The sequence below is a fragment of the Rhinoderma darwinii genome, chromosome 6 (genome assembly GCF_050947455.1).
Source record: "Rhinoderma darwinii isolate aRhiDar2 chromosome 6, aRhiDar2.hap1, whole genome shotgun sequence".
Classification (NCBI taxonomy): domain Eukaryota; kingdom Metazoa; phylum Chordata; class Amphibia; order Anura; family Rhinodermatidae; genus Rhinoderma; species Rhinoderma darwinii.
In genome coordinates this window covers 105,616,686-105,642,357 of record NC_134692.1, presented here as the reverse complement: position 1 = coordinate 105,642,357, position 25,672 = coordinate 105,616,686, and the positions used below count along the sequence as shown (strand labels likewise).

General features: G+C 46.3%; 1 protein-coding gene across 4 annotated transcripts in view; it reads right to left on the bottom strand.

Moving 5' to 3' along the window:
• ABAT (4-aminobutyrate aminotransferase) overlaps window positions 1-13,358 on the bottom strand; it is a 105,139-nt gene extending 91,781 nt beyond the window's left edge. For 2 of the 4 annotated variants that reach the window (XM_075830081.1, XM_075830084.1), the window contains exon 1: window positions 13,191-13,358. The gene's annotated coding sequence lies outside the window, so the exon portion shown is untranslated. Of the gene's footprint in view, window positions 1-11,920; window positions 12,017-12,901; window positions 13,043-13,190 lie in introns of those variants that run through there. The other 2 variants (XM_075830082.1, XM_075830083.1) reach the window with 2 other exon arrangements.
• Window positions 13,359-25,672: the final 12,314 nt, after the last annotated feature.

Here is a 25,672-nt window from a genome sequence, read left to right as displayed (position 1 = left end):
ACGAGCATGTTCGGTCCGTAAAGGACGGAACGTTTTTCGGCCGCAAGTCCCGGACCGAACACAGTGCAGGGAGCCGGGCTCCTAGCATCATAGTTATGTACAACGCTAGGAGTCCCTGCCTCGCTTTGGGACAGTAGTTCCACGGAGAGGCAGGGATTCCTAGCGTCGTACATAACTATGATGCTAGGAGCCCGGCTCCCTGCACTGTGTTCGGTCCGGGACTTGCGGCCGAAAAACGTTCCGTCCTTTACGGACCGAACATGCTTGTGTGAATCCAGCCTAATAAAGCGGTATGCTCTTTCTTGACGCGGTTCCGCCTCTGACCTCCCATTGAAATCAATGGGAGGCAGTTAATGTGTTTTGCGTTGCGTTTTTTACCTGTGGCGCTCAATCGCCGTGGACAAAAAAACGCAGCAAAAGTTATGGCAAGAATTTGCAGGCGGATCAAAATCGGCCATTTTTTTTTTTTTTGACAGGAAAAAAAAAAAGTGTGAACAGAGCCTTAAAATGAAAAACAATGTTGCATTTTGTGCTCTGCGCTATAGCGTAGTCATACGTACGGTTGCACGATGCAACAGGCTAATGTACTGGCATATAGAAATATGGCAGTACATTAAAGCTAAAAAATAAAGTAACGTTTAAAAACAAAAAACTTTTTTAAAACATTAAAATAAAAGTCTCAATACATAAAATATACACATATTCTGCATCATAGTGACCGTAATAACCTGAACAAATTTAAAGCGTCATTTACGAGGTGTACGCTGTAAAAAAATAAAAACTGCTTTCTTCCATTAATATGAGGCACGGGGTTTTATGAATTTAGTACATCCATGTGCCTCTCATTAATAGTAATTAACCCCATCATGAACCTCACTCATTAACCCAATGTTGTCCACTATGACTGTGGACATGATGGGGTTAAATTCTATTAAATGTGAGGCACATGGAGGTTCAAAATTCCTCACACCATGTGCCTCACATCGGAAAAAGGAAGAACTTTTAAAATGTGAATTATTATTGTTGGCAAAGTATCGTTTTGGTATAGAAAATCGCAATACTACACAAAGAATCGGTATCGAGGTCCAAATCCTGGTATCGTGACAACTCTAGTCATACGTTACTCAATGTTCACATATTTGGGATCACTATGTGCGGGAGAATTAGAGGATTAAATTTTTGGCGTAAATATTACTTATTGAGAAAAGTACCTTTAAAACAGCATAAAAAAAAACAAAAAAAAACGGGAAAATACTTCCTTAGGGGTAGTTTACATAGCGTCTTTTGGCGCGGAGTTTGCTACGCTGAAAGCAGCATCAAGAAACGTGTGTGGCCCCGCCCCTTCACCTAAACTTTAAAGCTTGTCAACATTTTTGCAACTTTTGAGCCGTTTGCGACTTTTCTACGCCAGAAAACGGACATCGAAAAGTTCCTAAATTCCCCCATTGTCGTTTCTGGGATACATCTTGCAAAGTAATCATTCTCCAGCCAAAAATCCCATTTACTATCCTTCAGATTGGGATGATAAAATATCCAGGCCGGCCATGATCCAGAGAAATTGGCTTCATTCTATGAGACATACTGCAACCAGGCTGGGTTCATATGTTGCCAGATTATCAGATGTGCTGGCTCGAGAGGTGAGGATCTTAAGGCTAAGGCCGGATTCACACGAGCGTGTTCAGTCCGTGATATACGGTCCGCAGGTCGGCCGCATTTCCCGGACTGAGCACACTGCAGGGAGCTGTGCTCCTAGCATCATAGTTATCTATGACGCTAGGAGTCCCTGCCTCTCCGTGGAACTACTGTCCTGTACTGAAAACATGTTTTCAGTACGTAACAGTTTTCCCGCAGCGAAACCCAGAGCATGAAAATGCAGCAAACCGTAAAATCGCACGATCCGGTGCAGTATTTACCTGTGAATTTCCTGCGGTTTTGGTGCGTATTTTCCGCAGAAAAATACTCAACGTGTGCATGTAGCCTTGCCACTGGCGGATTATCATATGGGCGGTTCAGGCGGCCACACGAACCGCACATCATTTTAAAAATCACTTAAAAAGGATCTCTCGGCGTGCTAGCGCCGCTAATGGCCACTGCTGAGAGTGAGGGAGGGGCGGACTGGAACGGAATAGAGCCGCCAGCGCAGTGCTGATGGGGAGGGATAGTAATAGCAGGGGCTGGATGGGACTAGCAGACGTGCGTTTGCTAGGTGGTAGAACATGCCCCTCTTTGATGCTGCACCTACCGCCAGTGAGGAACAGAAGAGAAGGCCGGTGGTCGAGCGGTGAGGAAGAAGGTTAGTCTGCTGTTCGCCTCCTGCCCCAAGCAACAATCGGCAGACGCCAAGGGGGATAATAATTTCCCCCATAAACACTCAGCAGTCAGTTACCCATTGCTGTATAATAAATACTGAAATACTGAGGGCTCAATGGGGGGTGGCGGGGGGATTATTTCCCCCTTCATAGAGTCCTCTGGAGTCACTTAGATGGTTAGACCCCCCCCCCCCATTCAGTATAATCCCCCCTTCCCATAGAGCCCTCGCTAGTTACTAGTCAAATTGTCTGACTGCTGGGGGCTCAATAGGGGGGTCTGAGTGGCGGGCTCAATGGGGGGGGGGCTATCCCCCACAGAGATGTCAGAATCAGACCTCCCTATAGAGCCCCAAGCAGTCAGTGAGACAACCTCACCTCCCCTTGCAATATAATCCCCCCATACAGCCCTCAGTTTTCCCATAAGGGAAATGTATGACATGTCCACCTATTTTTGCTCTCGCTGCCTCCTGGCCACATCCTGATTACATGGTCCGGAGTAACGAAAACAGCGCAGCTTGTGGAGCTACGCTGTTTCCGTAAGTCCCATAAAACTGAAAAGATACGGAAGCAGCGTCGCTCACAGACTCCCGCCGATCACTAAAACTAAGCGGAAGAAGCACTCGTGTGAGCGCTGAGCCGCTTGATTTCTGTTTCCGGAAAGCTGAGCAGTTTGTGTACGGGCTCATAGAAAGTCAATGAGCCCATACACCGCTACTTTGGCTTTCCGGAAAAAGCCGAACAGAAACTAAGTGGCTCATCGCTTACATGAGCGTTTTTGCTGCTTAGTTTTAGCGATCGGTGGGGGTCTCAGTGCTCGGACCCCCACCCATCAAAAGTTTTGACATGTCACTATGACATGTCAGAAGTTTGTTGAACATTTGCTTACCCTTTAAAAAGAGGTGTTACAATTTGTGTTTATTTGATGTGTTAAAGGCTATTTAAACCTTTCAAAAAGTTTTTTTTTTAAAATAAAATAGTGTATAGTGTTTGGTGCAACCTTTCTAAATACTTATTAAAAATGTTTACTTTTTGAGATACAGCTGCTTTATATCCTGAATACAGCGCTGCTGTATCTAGTGCTAAAACCTGTATCCGTCAGGTCAGTGGCACTGACGGGTACAGTGTCAGCGGGTTGAATTGTGTGTGAGGGGGAAGGAGGGGGCCAAAGTTGTGTCAACAGCCCAGGGCCCATGGTACACTTAATTCGCCACTGAGCCTTGCGGAATTTGGTGTAGAAAAATCGGCATCAAAAACTGCAGGTATACGCAGGTAGTTCTGAAGGTAAAATCCACATCGAATATTGGATTTTTTGATGCGGTTTTAGGTGTCAATTTACGTGCATAGAAAAAAAATGCAAAGTGTAGATGAGATTTCTTGACATATCATTTTCTTTGCCGGTACTGTATTACGCTGCAGATGTGCTGCATAAAAATCTGCGCCGCAAATCCGCATGTAGCGTGCATTTGGCATAAGGCTGGGTTCACATGTGCTTGTCCACACGTAACGGACAAGTTTCTGCAGCAATTCTGCATAAACTAGCAGACATTCCGCTGCGGAAAAAACGCACCATTTCCTGTGTTTTTTATTGCAGAAAATGGTGCGTATTTTGCTGCGTTTTTCAGCAATTCAGTCCACTTTCCACTGCAGGAATTGACATGCTGCGGTATGAAAAATACACACAGCAGGTGAATTTCTGCTTGGAAATTTTATGCAGCGTGTGGATGAGATTTGTAAAATCTCACCCACTTTGCTGTTACTGTATTCTGCGGAGTATTCAGACGGAAAATATGCAGTAATTCCGCTACATGTGGACAAGCCGTAAAAGCTGTGGAATTTCTGCAACAGAATTCTGTGTGGAAATTCCGCAGCATTTACAGTAGAGGCATAGTGAGGCCTGATTCACGCGAGTGTGTGCGTTTTGCGCACGCAAAAAACACAGCGTTTTGAGTGCGAAAAGGCACTTAACAGCTCCGTGTGGCAGCCTCGTATGATGCGTGGCTGCGTGATATTTCGCGCAGCCGCCATCAATATGACACTCAATTTGGAGGTTTGTAAACAGAAAAGCACGTGGTGCTTTTCTGTTTACATTCATAGTTTGACAGCTGTTGCGCGAATCACGCTCGTCCCACGGAAGTGGTTCCGTGTGGTGCGCGTGATTTTCACGCACCCATTGACTTCAATGGGTGCGTGATGCGCGAAATACGCACAAAGAACGGACATGTGACTTTTTCGCAGCGGACTCACGCTGCGTAAAAATCATGCAACTGTCTGCACGGCCCCATAGACTAATATAGGTTCGTGCGACACGCGTGAAAATCATGCGCGTTGCACGGAAGTATATCCCATTCGTCTGAATAAGCCCTGAATGAGATTTGTACAAATCCCATGCACATGCTACAGAGAAAAAATCTGAAGCAAAAAAGTTCTGCGGTGCAGAATTTAAATCCACAGCATGTCAAATTATGCTGCAGGTTTTCCAAATGGAGTTCAATAGGGAGGTTATACCCGCAACAAATAGAAAATTTTGCGACTTTTGCTGGGGAAACGCAATTCCGCTGCAAAAATAGAAAATCTGAAAAAAACAAAATCACACCTTTTTTGTCAGTTAGTGACCGCCTATAGGTGTTTTTACGGCGGCCACTAATGAGCTTTATTCCGATACAATTGCCTTTTTACAGCGCTGCATCGGAATAAATAAACAGCAGGGAGGAGTTAAATATTCCTGCTCTCAGCTACCTCCGGTAGCGAACCTGCTCGAACAGGCGGGATCGAAATCTGTATCGATCCCGCCCGTTTAACCACTCAATAGCTAGCGCCGAATCTGAGAGGTTTTGGAGGGAGTGGGCTCCTTCTCCCACCCCACAATATGATCGCAGGGTGCCGGTGTTTCTATGGCAGCTGGGGGCCTACTAAAGGCCCCCAGGTCTGCCTCTAGTTAATGCCTGCTCGGCCTTGCCAGAGTCATGGCCTTACAAATGCCTGTCCGTTTTACACTGACAGGCAGTAATACACTGCAATACAGAAGTATTGCAGCGTATTATAATATCGATAAGATGATCGCATTTTGAAGTTCCCTAGTGGGACAAATAAAAAAAAAAGTTGAATACAGTGTATAATAAATAAAAAAAAATACAAAAGTAAAAAAAAAAAAAAAAAGAATCCCCACAAGTTAAAAAGTTACATTTGGTATCACCGCGTCCGTATCGACCCCAACTATAAAGCTATTACACTATTTAACTCGCTGGGCAAACGCCGTAAAAAGTAAAATAAAAAACAATGCAAGAATCGCTGTTTTCCGTGAATCCTGCCTTAAAAAAAAAAAAAGGTGATAACAAGTTATCAAAAAGTCGCATGTACTCCAAAATGGTACGAATAAAAACTACAAGCTCTTCAAATATGGAGACACAAAAACAAAGAATGAAAAAAAAAAACCAGTGTTTTTACTGAGTAAAATTCGTAAAACATAAAACTATATAAATTTGGTATCGTTGCAATCCTAACAACCCGCTGAATAAAGTTATTGTGTTATTTATGCCACACGTTAAACGGCGTAAATTTAGGACTCAAAAAAGTGTGGGAAAAAAATAAACAACAAACATTGTTTTCCGCATTGGTTTTTGTGGCGGAATTCCCTGCGGGTTATCGGTTGGAAACGCTGCTAATTTTTATGCAACATATCCAAACCATGGAAACTCAGTTGAAGAGTGTGCTCCCACAGACCGGATACGCTGCAGATTTTCTGTAAGGGTATGTTCACACGCAAACGACGTCTGAAATTACGGAGCGGTTTTCAGGCGAAAACAGCTCCTGAATTTCAGCCGTTTTTGCAAGTGTACGCGTTTTTTGTGGCGTCCATTACGGACGTAATTGGAGCTGTTTTTCAATGGAGTCAATGAAAAACTGCTCCAATTACGCTGCATCAAAACCTCAGAGCAGAAATGTACCTGCGGTGCGTATTTTTTGGACCGCAGCATGTCAATTCCTGCTGCGGAAAGTGGCCAGAATTTCTGCGTTTTTCAGAGGAGATGTCTCCATCTCCCAGCATTGTGAAAAATACAGCAAAATACACACCATTTTCTGCGGTAAGAACCGCAGGAAATGGTGCGTTTTTGCCGCAGCGGAATATCTGCGTTTTTCAACGGAATTGCTACAGAAATTCCGTTGTGTGTGGACAAGCCCTTACATTTACATGCTTGGCCGGCCCCCGCTTTATTCATTTCTATGGGGCTGCTATAAATAGCGCTCGGCAGCCCCATAGAAATGAATGGAGCGGTGGTCGAGCATGCGCCCTACTGATCTATTCTTATTGTGCCCCCAGGAACGGCAAGGTAAGCACGTTCTTGTGATAGGTGGGGATCCGATCTGTCAGAGCCTCACTGATTTTATATATATCACCTATCCTGTGTATAGGTCATAAATAATGATTATTGGAAAACACCTTGAGGGTAGGAACACACATAGCGTAAACACTGCAGATTTTCCGCAACGGATTAATTGCAGGAAAATCTGCAGCGTATTACAGTACCAGTAGTGTAGTTCATATGCGGTGTATTTTTACATGTCACTTCTTGAAGCGTTTCACAAGCTGAATTTCCCCTGAATTAAAGTCCTTCCCATTGACGCTTTAAAAAAATAAATAAAAAATGCTCCGAAAATATGTTTTAGGGTGATTTCACACGGGGCCGATACGCTGCGTGAAAGCATGCAGCGCCTCCGGCCTGGGCGCAGCAGGGAATTCCGGGCTAAAAACCACACCAAACTGTGGTGAAGTTTTTCTCCCAGAATGTCCACTGCGGAAATCTGCAGCAGGCCTGGCTCCTGGGATGACGTTTCGTCCTATGTGGATACCGCTACATCCTCAGAGAAAGCATGGTTAACAGCAGCACACGTCTCCCAAATTTCAATCAATATGTTCTTTTATTGGTCAAACATCCAGTAAATAATGCTGCTACAGCCTGTCACATGGGATGAAAAGCCATCCCAGGAGGAAGAAGCACAGAATTCTGGGTAAGTATAAGATGTTTCCCTTCCCCTCTCGAGTTGCGTTTTTTGCGGCGGAATCGCTGCGAATTTACGGCAAAAAACACAACTGCTACGCGTTGCGGGTTTTACCTCCCCGCAATATCTAAGCAGCGATAACGCAAATACAATTGACATGCTGCGGAATGAAATTCCGCACCGAATGTCAATTTCTCAGCGGTTTTTCCGCTCAGTATTTATGCAGCCTGTGGATGAGATTTGTTCTCTCTCATCCACTCTGCTGCTACTGTATTTGCTGCGGATTTTCCACAACGAATTCCGTTGCAGAAAGTCTGCATTATTTACGGAACGTGTAAACTGACCCTTAAAATCAGAATTGTACTTTTCAGCCTGTAAAATATGCAGAGTAAACTAACCCTAACGCCTCATGCACACGACCGTGTGCGCCGGCCGAGTCCTGTCAGTGATCCGAGGAAAGATAGAACATGTCCTATCTTTCCTCGGATAATTTTTCACGGACTCGATTCACCCGCTAAAGTGAATGGGTCCGTGAAGACTATTGGGTGCCACTCGGATGCCGTCAAAAACGCCCCGAGTGGCACAACGTTGGTGTGCAGGAGACGTAAATGATGCCAGAAAGTGAATGACAGGTCTCCATTTTTACATACTCATATAGGGAGAGCTGTCAATCACTGAATGTGGGCAGGAATAGTAGGGTTTACAGGCTTTGTCTTTTGGCACCTCTCTTGATATGTCGGTTTTCGCAAATTTTTGTATTTTCCATCAAATTAATTCAGGAGAATCTTTCCTTAGAACTCTGCGTTTTGCCATTCCGCTCTTAGGGTCGGTTCACACTTAGCGTAAATACTGGGAATTTTACACAGTAAATACAAAAAAAAACAAAAAACAGAAATTGACCTGCGGTGCGTTATTATATTCCACAGCATCTCAATTGTATTTGCATAAACGCGGCGGCTTATTTGTTGCAGGTTTTCCCCATTGAATTCAATGGGGAGGTAAAACCCGCAAAAAATAGCAGTTGTTGCGTTTTCTGCAGCGGATTGGCAGCTATTCCGCCGCAAAAAACGCAACTCAGGTAAAAAAAATCTCATTCACCAAGAAGTCTGTATTCCTTCCTCCAGCGCGGCCTCCTGGGAGGACGTTTCATCTCATGTGACCGCTGCAGCCAATCACAAGCTACAGCGGCGGTCACATGGGATGAAACGTCATCCCAAGAGGTGAGTGTTGCAGTTTTTTCAGCAGCGGAAATTCCAGTTGAAAAAAAAATGCACCACAGTTTGGTGCTGTTTTTCGCACAGAATTCCTTGCGGCGCACAGGGCGGATATCCTGCGTGCTTTTACGCAGTGTATCCGCCCCATGTTAATTCATCTCTAGGGTATGTTCACATGGGTCGGATTTTCTACAAAAATAATTCTGCCGCAAATCTGACCCATATACCACATTGTATTCAGGCCAAAAGTCTGCACCAAATAGTGTTTGTTTTGGTGCAGATTTTCGACCATATTTGCCACTGAGGAGAAGAGGGGAGGGAGTATTTTTTATTTTAAAAAAACAAACACTCAGCTCCCCTGGCGTTACCATAGCGACGTGTCCCTGCTCCCCCATCCGATCTGTGTTTAGCCGGCCTCCTGGGATGACGTCTGACTACATACGATGAAACGTGAGGCCGGCAGCATAGAGACTATACAGGAGAGCAGTGACGTGTCGCTATGGGAACGCGAGTATGGTCTTTTTTAAATTAAAACTAAAAATAGGGCTTTTTCCCTATTTGCAATTTTTTTCTGCAACAAGAATCTCAATGGTTGTTTGTTTCAGAATTTTACTTTCCCATCAAACTCAATAGGGAAAATTTGCAACAAACACAAAACCCATTACGCAGCATACGAACTGCAGGTCAATATCTGCACAGAAATTTTTCACCGCTTGTGGATGTGATGTAATGCGCTGCGGATTTTCCAGTCGCTAATCCTAATTATTCTGACAATAAATGTTTTAATAAATTGGCAGCTAGGGGCGTGTCCCTATAGAGTGAGGGTAAGGCCACACAGAGCGGCCCTGACACTGTCACAACGTGGCTAAAAACCGCGCCGGCACCACGTTCAGTGCGGCTGTCAAACAGCCTGTTAGTGGCCGCATGTTAATGCGGGTAAACCGTCCCTCTATCTGCAAAATCGTGCGGCGATGAATTAATAAACCATTTATGGCCACACGAGTTTGCAAATTACAACATCTTACCCCCTATTCATTCTCTATGGCAGCGCCGGAAAAAGCCGAACACTGCACTCGGCTATCTCCGGCGCTCCCATAGAGAATGAATGGAGGGCAAGTGCGCACGCGCATGTAACTGGAATACTCCTTAACGAGGTATTTGACAGCCGCTCCTGCATAGTGCCATCGCGGTTGTTGGCTGCGTTACAACAGTGTCAGAGCCACTCCGTGTGGACGTACCCCGACACCGTCCAATCAGTAAGAATGGAAACGCCCAGTTTTAAATTTATTCATAAATTTCATGGAGGAATAACAGAGGAATGGAACAACGCAGAGCTCTAAGAAGATGCTCCAGAATTGTTATTTTCTGGAGAATACAAGTATTTACTAAAACAGAGCGGTCAATAGAGCGGACAGCTTCTTGCATGAAAATACTGACCGTAGTCCAGATTCAGTATCTTCCTGTGCTGAACGGAGACAGGGAAGCATAGAAAGTCTATGAGCCCGTACTACGATACATCGGTTTTCCGGAAAAGAGCCAAACAGACACGATGCGGCTGAGCACTCAGACGAGCACTTCAGCTGCTTCGTTTTAACTGTCCGTGATTCACGCAACAGTTGCTAAAGAAATTATTTTAAAAAAGAAAACCACCTCCTTCAGTTTATTTTGCTGACGTGATACGCGTGACATACTGATGACATACGCGCGTAAAAAAACGCGGACACGCACCATACACTGATGTCACACGGAACTGCAACGCAGGAAATACGCTGCGTTTTGTATGCACGCAAAACGCACACGTTCGTGTGAATAAGGCCTAAGATTGATCTCTAAAAGGCTAGGGCTCCATAATGCCATATTACTTGTTATATTGTGCAATGCAATTTTGCACATCAATGCATTAAACTGCTGACCGCGCTATATAGGGGTTGCATGTTGCATAACCGAAAAATAGATGTTTAATGCCCAGCCGCCACAATCGCAAATGCCACTCTCTGCTCGAGCAGAGCCATTCCATTCAGAGCAGAGAGGAGAGGCTGGCAGCGTTCAGAGAAGAGCCTAGAGCACTTGAACATCAAGAGTCCGCCTTTGTGACACTTGTATTTGCCGCGTTGCCGTGTCGGGGCATTAAAGGGGCTCTGTCACCAGATTATAAGTTACGTATCTCCTACATAATGTGATCGGCGCTGTAATGTAGATAACAGTGGTTTCTATTTTGAAAACGATCATTTTTTTACCAAGTTGTGAGCAATTTTAGGTTTATGCTAATGAGTTTCCTAATAGACAACTGGGTGTGTTTTTACTTTTTACCAACTGGGCGTTGTACAGAGGAGTGTATGAGGCTGACCAGTGTCATAGATTATTTCACTGCACAATCACGCTATGACGCTGATTGGTCACCAATTGGTCAGCATCATACACTCCTCTGTACAACGCCCAGTTGGTCAAAAGTAAAAACACGCCCAGTTGACTATTAAGAAACTCATTAGCATAAATCTAAAATTGCTCACAACTCGCTCAAAAATTATCGTATTTGAAAATAAAAAAACACTGCTGTTATCTACATTACAGCGCCGATCACATTATGTAGGAGATAGAGCACTAATAATCTGGTGACAGAGCCTCTAAAGGTCGATTTTTCGGGTCATGCAGCAACAAGAATCATTGCACTGCCCTCCCCCTCATCTATATAGCGCAGTTATAAAAGCGCAAACCCCTGACCGATTCCCTTTTAAAAAAAAACATAACACAATTGCATGCTTTGATATGGGATAACTGCAGAAATATCCACAATATTGCACTGTGATCGAACCTCAACGATCTTGCGTATAAACCTGTGAGGTACAAAAGCAGAGCCTTGGCCCTAGACGAGAGGAAAAAAAAAAAGGGATATCTCAAGTGGACATCACATCAGTATGAGCATCCACTGCTGGTCATCTAGAGGAGAACACACTTAATACAAGTCATCAGCAATACAGAGAGGATTTTCTTTTCATATTTTTAGGAATATACAATAAATTCATGAGCATCAGATTTATATTGGATCTCTATGTAACATCACCCAGACTGCTGACAGGTACTAATGATGGTACAACACTGCATCACTGCCACTTGGCACCAGTTAGGGCCCATTCACATCACCTTTGAGAACTTGCACAAGCAGCAACACTCAAAGCACAAGGCCCAGCATCACATCACGGCGACTCCGGTCAGACCAACATTTGTTTGGACATTACAGTACAACATTTTTCTTCACCTATGATGTATAAGTCGTCTTGTAACACCACTACATTCAATAATCCTAGCATTGTCAAAAAAAATTAACGTTTAGAGCAGACGGAGGAAATTTAAAAAAAAAAAAAAAAAAAAAAGAAGAGGCTAAAAAGGACTAAACAATACCTGAAGGGCAGCACTCACAGGAAATTTGGCTGTTACCGGTTATGGATTGCAGAACATCTTAGAACTCTGTGATTTGCCGTTCCTCTCTTATTCCCCCTAAAAAATAAAATAAAAATATGAATAAATTGACAACTGGGTGTTACCATTCCCCTTGTCATAGGGGCGTGACCCTACACAGTCTCACTGTCAGCACGGATTGGACAGTGTCAGTTTGTGTAGTGACACCCCCCCCCCCCAGATGGCAACACCCAGTTATCAATTTATTCATACATTTCTAGGAGGTATAAACAGAGGAATGGCACAATGTAGAGTTTTAAGAAAAAAATGCTCCATAATTGTTACTTCTTGAGTAATACAATTATGAACTAAAACAGACATGTCAGGAAGGACGACAGCTCATCTTTATAGTGAAGTTTAGAGCCCCTTTATTCTATTAAAGAGGTTGTACCAGAATCAAAAAATGATCACCTCTCCACAGGATAATATGCTGGCCATCACCATATAGATGGGTGCCGCAGGGTTCACTGCCATATACGGTTAGGCGCTATACACCGCTATCCCATTGGCAAAGACAACCAGACAAGCACAGCTAGACTCTGCACATGTCCAATTGGGAAGCACAACTAGGCACCACGTACACATCTTATGCCATGCATGACAGGGTACCATCATCTACATTGCCTAGATTCCACATACAACATATTAGAATGCAAAACTACCGAGTCCCTCTTTTTATGTCATCATGGTATGAATGGAGGAATGACATGAATAAAATTGTTCCCCACTCATCATTACATTGGATGGTACTGGGTCCTGTCACCTGTCCTATCATATCATCCACCAAGACTGGGACATGCAAAAGCCATCTTATTTTTGAGCTCCATGCTCTGACACATCATCAAGGTTGATTGGGTCCGTCGGTGGATCATACCGTACATTTACGCAGCTTCCATCATACATACACATCACCTGCAGCATTACCTGACAGGGACTGAGCTCCGGCTGCAGGATGTCAAGGACACTGTTCCTGATACTATGGATGTGCGTAAACAAGTTGAGCAGTGCACTCCTGTGTGCTGATCGTCTCCGTGATGACAATACGCAATCCGTTATCATTCTATATAAAGGGATGTAGTCATGATACCAGGGACCGGGTGATCGCTGCTGTCAGCACTAATCACAAGTGATCACATTCCGCTGCCAGCACACCACTCTACTGTGACCCCTGCACATAACGGTCTAGAAGAGCAGCCGTTTATCCGGACCTTACCTCTGATGTGTCCGGCGGAGACTCCCGGTCTCCCTGTAATGTAGAAACTCCGGAGAAGCAGAGCCGAAAAACGCCACCCGGTAACGGACAGTTTTATCGGTAGCGGCTAGTTCTCCTTCTCGGCAAGCACCTCCTGACGTCAGGATCACGTGACTTTGCAAGTCACATGATTCGAATTCGAAGCGGGCTAGCGTTTGAGGGAACGCGGCTGCGATGGCGTTAATGGGGCTCAATGTGAGGGGGCTGATAGTTATACGTAAGGTACAAGTGAAGTGCCACATGGGAGAAGTGTTAATATTCTGTATAGGTAAAAGGCTCTTGTGGGAGCTAATGTGCTGCTGTGAGGTACTCGCATGGGAGGGGGTAATGTGCTGCTGTGAGGTACTCGCATGGGAGGGGGTAATGTGCTGCTGTGAGGTACTCGCATGGGAGGGGGTAATGTGCTGCTGTGAGGTACGCGCATGGGAGGGGGTAATGTGCTGCTGTGAGGTACTCGCATGGGAGGGGGTAATGTGCTGCTGTGAGGTACTCGCATGGGAGGGGGTATTGTGCTGCTTGAGGGGATTTTTCACCATTGGGAGGATGTGCATGTTTTGGGGATACCGGCATTGCGAGTATCCCAACTGCGAGTGTCTGGGTGGGTTGTCAAACAGGACGTGAAAGCATCAGCCAAGCACCCTTTATATAGATGGCGTCCATCTGTGAGACAGAGCCATTCAACGAGGGTTGGAGACCTTTCAGTCTGGCCTTTTTCTCACCTTTTGGTTCTGGTCACACTTGGTGTTCTTTTCTGACTGGTTTCCGTTCGTCACCATTACGGCAGGTTTCCGGTTTTCCGACGGAATCAATAGCGCAGTCGACTCCGCTATTGATTTTGTTGGAAAACCGGAAACCTGCCGGAATGGTGACGAACGGAAAGCATTAGCAATGTTTCCGTCACCATTGAGATCAATGGTGACTGAAACGGAAGCTGTGGTTTCACTTTCCGTTGCGGGGTTCACCTCCGACGGAACCCCGGAACGGAAATGAACGGTGATGTGAACAGGCCTGTAGTCTATATTCACACGACAGTGAAAAAAAATGTCCATTAAAAACTGATCAACTGTCAGTATTTCAGGGCCGTTTTGCATCAGTGTGTCTCCAAATTTTCATCCATTTCCAGTCCGTCTGTCCGTTTGACATCCGTTTTGCATCAGTTTTTCATGCCCGTTAAAAAAACTGATGAATTTTATTGGTCAGGCTTATTTTGTCCCAATCCCCTGAAAACACCCAAAGGAAGGTCACATGTTCACCTAGACACTATTTACAGCCTCCCTGTATATGCAACACACCTCCTGTATATGATGCCACACGCCCCCCTGTATATAATGCCACACGCCTCGCTGTATATGGTGCCACACGCCTCCCTGTATATGATGCCACACACCTCCCTGTATATGATGCCACACACACCTCCCTCTATATGATGCCACACACACCTCCCTGTATATGATGCCACACGCCTCCCTGTATATGATGCCACACGCCTCCCTGTATATGATGACACACGCCTCCCTGTATATGATGCCACACGCCTCCCTGTATATGATGCCACACGCCTCCCTGTATATGGTGCCACACGCCTCCCTGTATATGATGCCACACGCCTCCCTGTATATGATGCCACACGCCTCCCTGTATATGATGCCACACGCCTCCCTGTATATGATATGATGCCACACGCCTCCCTGTATATGATGCCACACGCCTCCCTGTATATGATGCCACACACCTCCTGTATATGATGCCACACACCTCCCTGTATATGCCACACCTCCTGTATATGATGCCACACGCCTACCTGTATATGATGCCACACGCCTACCTGTATATGATGCCACACGCCTCCGTGTATATGGTGCCACACGCCTCCTTGTATATGGTGCCACACGCCTCCCTGTATATGATGCCACACGCCTCCTGTATATGATGCCACACGCCTCCCTGTATATGATGCCACACGCCTCCCTGTATATGATGCCACACGCCTCCCTGTATATGATGCCACACGCCTCCCTGTATATGATGACCCACGCCTCCCTGTATATGATGCCACACGCCTCCCTGTATATGGTGCCACACGCCTCCCTGTATATGATGCCACACGCCTCCCTGTATATGATGCCACACGCCTCCCTGTATATGATGCCACACGCCTCCCTGTATATGATGACACACGCCTCCCTGTATATGATGCCACACGCCTCCCTGTATATGATGCCACACGCCTCCCTGTATATGATGCCACACACCTCCTGTATATGCCACACGCCTCCTGTATATGATGCCACACGCCTCCCTGTATATGATGCCACACGCCTCCCTGTATATGATGCCACACGCCTCCCTGTATATGATGCCACACGCCTCCCTGTATATGATGCCACACGCCTCCTGTATACGATGCCACACACCTTCCTGTATACGATGCCACACACCTCCCTGTATACGATGCCACACACCTCCGTGTATATGATGCCACACCCCCCCCCCTGTATATGATGCCACACACCTCCCTGTATATGATGCCACACTCCTCCCTGTATATGATGCCACACAACTCCCTGTATATGATGCCACACACCTCCCTGTATATGATGCCACACCCCCCCCCCCTGTATATGATGCCACACACCTCCCTGTATATGATGCCACACTCCTCCCTGTATATGATGCCACACAACTCCCTGTATATGATGCCACACACCTCCCTGTATATGATGCCACACTCCTCCCTGTATATGATGCCACACAACTCCCTGTACTAGATGACACACACCTCCCTGTAGATGATGCCACACATCCCGATATGAACGCCCTGCATACTCACCGATGCAGCGCTGTCTTCTTCAGGTAAGGTCTCCCGTCTTCATTGGATCTGCGAAGGCGACGCGATGACACTCAACGTTGCAGCTCGTCTTCACGACGTCATCGCGTCGTCTTTGCAGAACCCGTGAAGACGAGAGACCACACCTGAAGAGGTCGGCGCTGCATCGGTGAGTGTGTGTCATCGAGCCGCCAATCCCCATGTCACAGATCTGTTTTTAACGGTTGTTACATGTATTGACAGCCATTAAAAACTGATCGATTGACTTCTATGGGGTCTGTCAAGCCGTTAAAACAGCCAAGCATAGAACATGTCCTATTTTTTAACAGCCATTCACAGGCCGTTAAAAAAACGGCTGTGTGAATGCACCCATAGAACATCATTGTTCTGAAAACGGCCGTTAAAAGAATGGCCGTCACACGGCCGTTTTTCATTGTCGTGTGAATAAGGCCTAAGGCTTTCCTTTATATATTTCTTCTGTTTCCTGGTTTTGGCTTAAAAAATGCGTGCAAAATCTTCACTGTGTGAGCAAAGTCTAAATCTGGGTTCCCACGGGTTGGTTACACTGCGCAAAAGTATGCCGCGTATGCAACCGAGAACCCGCAATGAATTTTGACCGAAAAACCGCTCCAAATTGCAGTGCAGTTTTTCCGGCGACATCACTTTGGAAACCAGCACTTGGAAGAAAAAAAAGTCTATACTTACCCCTGGCCGTTGTCATGGCGATGCATCCCTCTGTTCTCTGTGCAGTACGGTCTCCTGGGATGACTCTGCAGCACATGTGACCGCTGCTGCCTGTGATTGGCTGCAGCAGTCACTTGTGATGAAACGTCTTACCAGGAGGCCGGCCTGGATGGAGAACAGAATAAAGTATTGTCAACGGCCGTTGTAGACATTTTTATTCATTTTACATAAAAAAAATGGTTTGGTTTTTTCCCTTATTTCCGATTTTTTTTTTTAAACTCGTTTTATTGAAAATAACTGTCAGAGTCAAACCATCACATACATCAGGATAACATTATACAATCATTAGTACATATTTCAGAAGAATCAATACATAGAAAAGGAATACTCACAGGTACCCATGGTGTTAGACCGTGGTTCGCAGACCACATATGCATAATACAGATTGATCAAATCATTCTAATAAAACTTTTAATCCAGTACAACATGAAAACAGGAATGTGCCCACATTTTGATATTCTGCAATAACGCACCCACCATCTCGTACAGCAAAGAAAAGAGCACCTGGATGTGTCATCCACCCGAATCCTTTACCCACTCCCACCCCCAGCTTGAATCAGAGCAGCAGATAGCCCTTGGACTGTACAGTGAGTGAGATTCGATGAGCACCAACCACTCCAGATCAGATCGAATTTAGCCGGCTTCCCCCGGTGTTTATACACTATTTTCTCAAATGGAAGTATGTCATTGACCAATTTACGCCATTGCGCTACTGTCGGTGCCCTATCCGCCATCCATCTCATGGCCACCGCCTTCTTTGCCATAAATAGTGTTTCTCTGAGGAAAGTCCTCTCATATATTGACCATTGCTCCTCAGAGAGCAGTCCCAGCAGACACACCTCCGGCCTGCAAGGTATCGTCCTCCCCAGCACTGCCGTCAATAATGCAACCACCTCCTCCCAAAAGCTAAGAATCCAGTGACAACCCCACATTAGGTGAATAAAATCAGCGCATATCTCTCCACACCTATGACATTGTGAGGATGCCATCCTTCCCATACGATGTAACCTTACAGGCATCAAATAACATTGGTGGATGATGAACAGTTGCACTAGTTTATTGTTTGCAGCTGGTGAAACCAGCAAGTGGGAACCCTGAGCCTCCCTCCATTCCTCCGCTGTGAGTTGTGGAATAAGTGCTCGCCACCTATCCTCAGCCACAAATGGCTCCATTCGAAATTTAGCCTCCAGTAGAAAAGAATAAATTTGAGAGACGACTCCACGTGTGAACGGCGTGCTCAACCTCACCACGAAGTCATAACTAGAGTACGTCGCGGAGTTCAGTGGGAATTGTGCTAATAGAGCATGATGTAGCTGTATGCAATATAATTCACCCCCCGGTGGTATATTGAAAGCTGCCCGAATCTCACTCACCGTCATGACCGACCCTTCCTCCGTTAGCAGTTGTGATAGAGCAGCTACCTCTCTAGAGGACCAATAATGTTTCCCCACCATCCCATGCAGATGGGAAAAGCTCGGATTGTCTCACAGCGGACTCTCCGCCACCACACCCACAAACCCCAGTAGATCTTTAGCCTGTTGCCAGACTCGTCTGGCCAACTTATGCAAGGGTAACAGGGAGTGGTGTCTAAAATCATGCGGTTCCAATATCGGCCACAGGGTTTTCAAGCCCAGCACTCGGGCTAAATGACACTCAGCATTAGTCGTTAGGGGGGGGGAGACCCAAGATGTCAAGTACCTGAGCTGACCCGCCAAGTAATATAGAAAAACATCCGGTAACGCAGCCCCGGCCTCATCTTTAGGTCTCTGTAGAATCGAAAGCTTGAGTTTAGATCTCCCCCCCCCCCCATACAAACGGCGCGAACAGCGAGTTTATTATTTTAAAGAAGCTTTTAGGCACCAACACATCCATGTGATCCAACACATACAAAAACTTCGGCAATACGATCATCTTTAACAGATTAACGCGTCCTGCCACTGACAAAGGTAGGCCCTTCCACACCTGTATTTTATCCCTTAGGTATGTGGCGCTACATTTAACCCGTACGATCTAGAGCTGTTCCTAGCAATATTAATCCCCAAGTATTTGAACTCTGGACTTACTGGCAGTCCGCAGAACTGGGTGCCCCATCCACAGTCATCCTTCCTCAAAGGCATCAGATACGATTTGGACCAATTAATTAGTAACCCTGAATACTTTCCAAAAGCGTTAATGAGGGAAATGGCCCTAGGAAGGGTGGCGTTGGGGTTCGCCATAAACAACGCCATGTCATCCGCATATAACCCTATCCGGTCCTCTCTGTCCCCTATTCTAATTCCCATATATGCGGGATCCCTCCTAATGTTAAGAGCCAGTGGTTCAATGGCCAATGCGAAGAGAAGTGGCGAAAGTGGACACCCCTGCCTCGTGCCCCTATGGAGGCCAAAGGAAGGGGACAGGGCCCCATTCACCAACACCTGCGCTCGTGGAGATTTATACAACAAGGAGACCCAATTAATGAATCCATCCCCAAACCCAAATCTTCGCAGCACTGCCAGCAGATAAGGCCATTCTACCGAGTCAAATGCCTTTGCCGCATCCAGAGATGCCACAGCACAGTCCTGCTGCTCCTCCCATCCAATCTGCGTTACCACCTGTACCCGTCTAATATTCTCTGAGGTGGACTTGCCGGGTATAAAGCCACACTGGTCTGAATGGATGATCTCCTTTATCACGTTATGTAGCCTATTAGCTAGCATCTTAGTCAAGATTTTGTAATCCACTGTCAGCAATGAGATCGGTCTATATGAACCACATTCATCTGGATTTTTGCCTGGTTTCAGCAATTCAATTATGGTGGCGTCACACATGGATTCCGGAAGAGCAGAGCTCCGATAGCTATGTTCAAACAGGGCCAGCAATTGGGGGGCCAGCAGCTCCCCATACTGTAGATATACCTCAAGGGGGATACCATCCGGCCCTGAGGCTTCCCCCTTAGCCATAGACGCCATCCCCTCCAAAATCTCGTCTACCGTAAATGGAGCATCTAGCATTGCCACCCGCTCGGCTGTCAAGGTAGGAAACGATATTCCATATACTTCTCCAGCTCATCCATCCCATAATCAACTTTTGAAGCATACATCTGATCGTAAAACTGTGTGAATTGCTCAAGAATATCCCTCGAGGAGGTGTAGGTTCTATCTCCAGGCCCCACTATACCCATCACCGGGGGGGATCTAGAACTGTTCCGAACCATATGAGCAAGAATTTTACCCGATTGCCCAATTCAAAGTGAGATTGTTTACTAAAGAATAGACTACGCGAAGTCTTATCCCTCAAGACCTGTAAATACTGTCTACCCAAAACCAGCCATGCGTTCTGGTTAGCCGGTGTGGGATCCTGAACGAATGCCCCTTCCGCCTGTGAACATTTATATGCTAAGTCCTCCTCCTGTAGGGCGGAAGCCCGTTTTACATAGGATATGGAGGATCGGAGACATCCCCTCAAATAGGCCTTGAAGGTATCCCACACCAGCAACCGATTTTCCATCTGAGCATGCGCTTCTATAAAGATTGATAGCTGATCCGGTATACGATCATTTTGCTGAATGAGCTGAAGCCAAAACGGGTGTATTTTACCCATTCCCCTTCTGCCTGCCTGTGGCCTTTTCAATGTTAGTAAGATCGGGCTGTGATCCGAGATCCCCCTCTGTAAGTGATCCACAGAGTCTACCTCCTGGAAAACCGCAGGCGAACCAAATATATAATCAATTCTGGACAGCGCATTGTATTGTGGGGTGTGGCATGTGTACTCTCTAATCCCTCTGTGTGTCGCTCTCCACAGATCAATCCAGCCCATCTCCTTTACAAGGAGACTTAACTGAGAGGGGCTTCCAGGACCTCTACTCCCATTCCCCTGAATCTATCTATACCAGGGTCCATAGCCAAGTTAAAATCTCCCATCATGATCACCCGGGCCCCCGGGTATGCTGACACAAATCGGACGGCTTCCTGGATTACTGCCAATGAGACTGGTGGGGGATTATACACCCCCAAGATCACATATGGACATTCATCAAGAACCGCATGTAGAAAAATGTACCGCCCCTCAGGATCCATGTTGGATTGTAGCAATTTCCAACGGAGCTCAACATGCACTAAGATGGCCACCCCTCTAGAATACGAGGTGTGTGAGGCATGTCCCACCCACTGCACCCAGGGCTTACTCAAACTCCTCACAGTATCAGGTGTCATGTGTGTTTCCTGTAGACACGTTAAATGCGGACGCTGTCTCCGCACAGCAGCGAATATCATATGCCTCTTTTCAGGAGACCCCATTTCCAGGACATTAACCGTAATCCTGCCATTACGTACTGTTAACACATATTGGAGAGCCGTAGCCCAGGATCATACCCACCAGCCCCTGAGTGACAATTGTCCTGAACCCGTCTGCAATTCCCACTATGTCTCGTAGGTGTACAACATTTATGCTAATTTCTGCAGTAATGTGAGTTGACTCAGTATCCTTCATAACAAAATCAAGAACAGACATTGTTCAACAGGAGCAAACCTTTGTAGCCAATACTCTAGGGGGTAGTTTCTACGGCTAGCGTATTTCTGCCGCAAATACACTATCTGTATAGGTATAGCGTTTCTCCCGACCAGCATCCCATCCACCAGATATTATACAACATCTTAAAACCCGACTCGTATTAAAGGTCCCCCACCTCTCTTATTCAGAACACATAAGGAAGAGATTATGAGGACTAAACTTCCCAGCTTATATCACGGACCTTATGCCCCACATAGCAGCTTGTAGATAACATGTTACAACATCACATCATTATCGTATAAGGATACTTTCAACTGGAACTTCTGCAATACAAACAATATGGGGTATCCATGAGTTCCATATATCGGCAATTATCTCCCAGCCTACACCGCCACCGCGATCAGCGTCGAGAGCGCCTATGCTTTCTCGTAAGCCATTCTTCCGTCTCAGTTGGATCCGTAAAAAATATGGCTCGATCTCCATCCACAACCCGCAATCTAGCCGGATAGGCCATCGAATATGGAATCTGCAGGTCCAGGAGTCGGCGCTTAATAGGGACATATGACGCCCTCTGTCGCTGCAAATCAGGAGAAAAATCTGGATATATGGACACAGAGGCATTTTCAAATCGAATCCCGCCGGCCTTCCGAGCTTCCAGCAGAACCGTGTCCCGATCTTTGCAATTCAACATCCGAGCAAGCAGTGGTCGTGGGGGAGCACCCGGAACTGGTAGTCGTGCTGGAACCCTGTGCGCCCTTTCCACCGCATACACCAACGAGGAGGCAGCTGGAAAGATCTCCCTCAGCCATTTTTCCACGAATTCCCCAGGCCTCTGCCCTCTCCGGCAATCCCACAATGCAGAGATTATTGCGACGCGATCTGTTTTCTAAATCGTCGGCTTTCTGGCGCCACAGATCAACTTTACGGTGTAGATCTTGAATAGCCGCCGGCATGTTAGCAGTAAGGTCTTCCAAGGTTGAAATCCTGCCCTCCGTCTCCGTGACTCTCTCCCGCACATTTTGTAGGTCCTGCCTCAGTAGGCCCACGTCCACTCTCACCTCATCGATCTTAGCCGTTAGTGACGTACGTGTCTCCAGGATGGCTGTCAGCAGCTTATCCGAGGCCTCCTGCAGCGTGATTCCTGCATCCTGTTCCGGGGGAGCAGAGGTTGATGTCCCAGCCACAGCCGCGGCCTGCGCAGCAGAACTCCCGCCGGCGCCATCTTTGATCACCACGCGGGCATATGATTTCAGCTTTTCAGCCGCGTCCATCGCTTTCGGCGGGCTCATCTTTTTCCTGGAAGATGTCCTTCCCTTCCGACGCAGCAGGTAAGGAATTTTGGCTGATTTCAGGGATTACAGCACCGTCAGGAGGATGTTAGACAGGATGCTGGCCCGGAGCTATCGCCACACACGTCCTCTCACATCAGCAGCTGGCCACGCCCCCTTATTTCCGATTTTTGCAGCGGAATTGCATCATATCCGTCACAACACTTCACTATTTGTTGCTGGTTTTACATCCCCAATGAATTCAAAGGGGAAAACCAGCAACGGTGTAAATTAACATGCTGCGGATTTAAAATCCGCACCACAGGTCAATTTATGAATGTTTTCGCCGCAGATTTTGTCTGCAGTGTGTGCATGAAGTTTCAAATCTCATCCACTTTGCCGCTACTGTAAATGCTGCAGAATTTCCACACACAATTCTGTTTCAGAAATTCTGCAGCGTTTACGCTACGTGGGAAACCGGCCTTAGGCCTCATGCACACGACCGTAGCTATCTTCTGTAATTACGGATCAGGGAATTACGGATGAAATTGCGGACCCATTTACGTCTATAGGCCACGTATATTTACGAATGTGTGTCTGGGCGGTAGAAATGATCCTCAAAATATAGAACTTGTCCTATTCTTGCTCGCAATTGCGGCACGGAATCGCCCATACAAGTCTATGGGCGCTTCTGCAATTGCAGACGGCTACGGATGTGCATCAGTATTTGCGGATCCAAGTCGCAAGTCGCATTTTCCCATCAAATATTTGACCATAGTCGACAAACAAAAGTAGTCTTAGTTCAAAGGCCTTATTCACACTGACGTGTCCGTATTGCGTGCGCAAAAAACGCTGCAGGTCCGTGTGGCATCAGCATATGGTGCGCGGCTGCGTGATTTTCGCGCAGCCGGCATCATGATGACACTCTGGTTTTCTGTTTACAAACAGAAAAGCACGTGGTGCTTTTCTGTTTTCATTCATAGTTTTTACTACTGTAGCGCGCATCACGCGCGGCACCCGGAAGTGCTTCCGTGTGCCAAGCACGATTTGCACGCACCCATTGACTTCAATGGGTGCGTGCAGCGCGAAACACAGGCAAATATAGGACATGTCGTGAGTTTCACTGACAGTCTGAACGTCCCCATTCATTAACATATGTCCGTGCGACGCGCGTGAAAATCACGCGCGTAGCACGGACGTATTATACGTTCGTGTGAATAAGGCCTTATTCTAAACTTTTCTGCATTTACATTTTACGTCAATTCTTGCATATGACAATCAATGTATTGTAGTATGGCTTAAAGGGTTTTTCCCATGAGAGACATTTATGACATATCCACAGGCCACTTCCTCGTTATATGGTCGGAAGTTACGAAAACATTGAAGCTCGCTAAGCTACGCTGTTTCCGTTACTCCCAAAGTAGTGAATGGCAGTTACGAAAGCAGCGTAGCATGCGAGCTTCACTATTTCCGTAAGTACCATTTATTTCTATGGGACTTACAGAAACAGCGTAGCTCAGCGGGCTACGCTGTTTTTGTAACTCCCGACCATATAACCTTTTTCATGGTCGGAATTCACCTGCTTCAGCCGCAACACATAGCGGCAGAACAGGGTTTAGGGGGCCCCGTTCTAGAGATAGGCGCGGGTCCCAGAGGTGGGAACTGCATCTATCGGACGTTTATGACATATCCTGTGTATATTTCATAAATGTCCCTGGTGGGAAAAACCCTTTAAGACCATTCTATTTCTCTTCCTTCTATGGAGGTTCTATCCTAGGACAGCAAAGATGCTGTTTATTATTTGTTAATTATGCATGTATTATAATTTAAAGTAAAGCTTGATTAATTAACATAGAAGCTTATGGGCCTTACCGCAATTGTGGACGGTTACAGATGTGCATCCGTATTTGCAGATCCGTATTTGCAGACAGTAAAAACCCTTACGGTTGTTTGCACGAGGCCTAAGGGTGCAGTCACACGCGTCAGATTTTATTGCAGAAATTTCTTGTGACTGAGAGTCCGTTCCATTCATCTGAATGGAACTTGCAGAAATCCATTCACCTACTACAGAAACAACATTCAGATGAATATAACTAATTTTCAGTCACAGAAAATGTCTGCAACAAAATCTGCCGCGTGTGACTGCACTCTTGGGCCGGGTTCCAGCGGGTCGGATACTCTGCGTAAAAATCACGCAGGCGTATCTGACCTGGAATCCGCAGCACCCTCCATCTGAAAAATCGCACCACATTGTGCGATTTTTCTGACGGAATTTCCGCTGCATAAAAAGTCGCTCATACTTACCCCCCCCCCCTTTGACGTCCGCTCCGGCCTCCAGACGTAATTTGGGTGTTTTCGCCTCGAATTACGCCTGAAAAAACAACTCTAAAATGCCTACAAACATCTGCCCATTTCTTTCAATGGGCTTTACGATGTTCGGTTCCCACGAGGTGTATTTTTACGTGTCGCTGTCAAAAGACGGGCCGTTTTTTGAGCCGTTTTTCATTGACTCCATTGAAAAACAGCTCCAATAACGTCCGTAAAAAACGCTGCGAAAAACGCAAGTAGTTACAAAAACGTCTGAAAATCAGGAGCTGTTTTCAGGCGAAAACAGCTCCGTATTTTCAGACGTGAACATACCCTTAAAGTGTAGCTAAATGTTCGACAAACTTCTGACATGTCATAGTGACATGTCAGAAGTTTGTATTGGTGGTGGTCTGAGCACGGAGACCCCCACCAATCGCTAGAATGAAGCAGCTGAAGCACTCGTGTGAGCGCTCAGCTGCTTCGTTTCTGTTCGACTTTTTCCGGAAAGCCGATGTATCGGAGTACGGGCTCATAGACTTTCTATTGAGTCCGTACACCGATACATTTATTTCCGGAAAAAGCCGAACAGAAACGAAGCAGCTGAGCTCTCACACGAATGCTTCAGCTGCTTCGCTCTAGCGATTGGTGGGGGTCTCAGTGCTCGGACCCCGACCAATCCAAACTTCTGACATGTCACTATGACATGTCAGAAGTTTGTCGAACGTTTAGCTACACTTTAAATTCCGCACCACAGGCCAATTTATTAACGTTTACGCTGCAGGTTTTTTTCCGCAGCGTGGGCATGA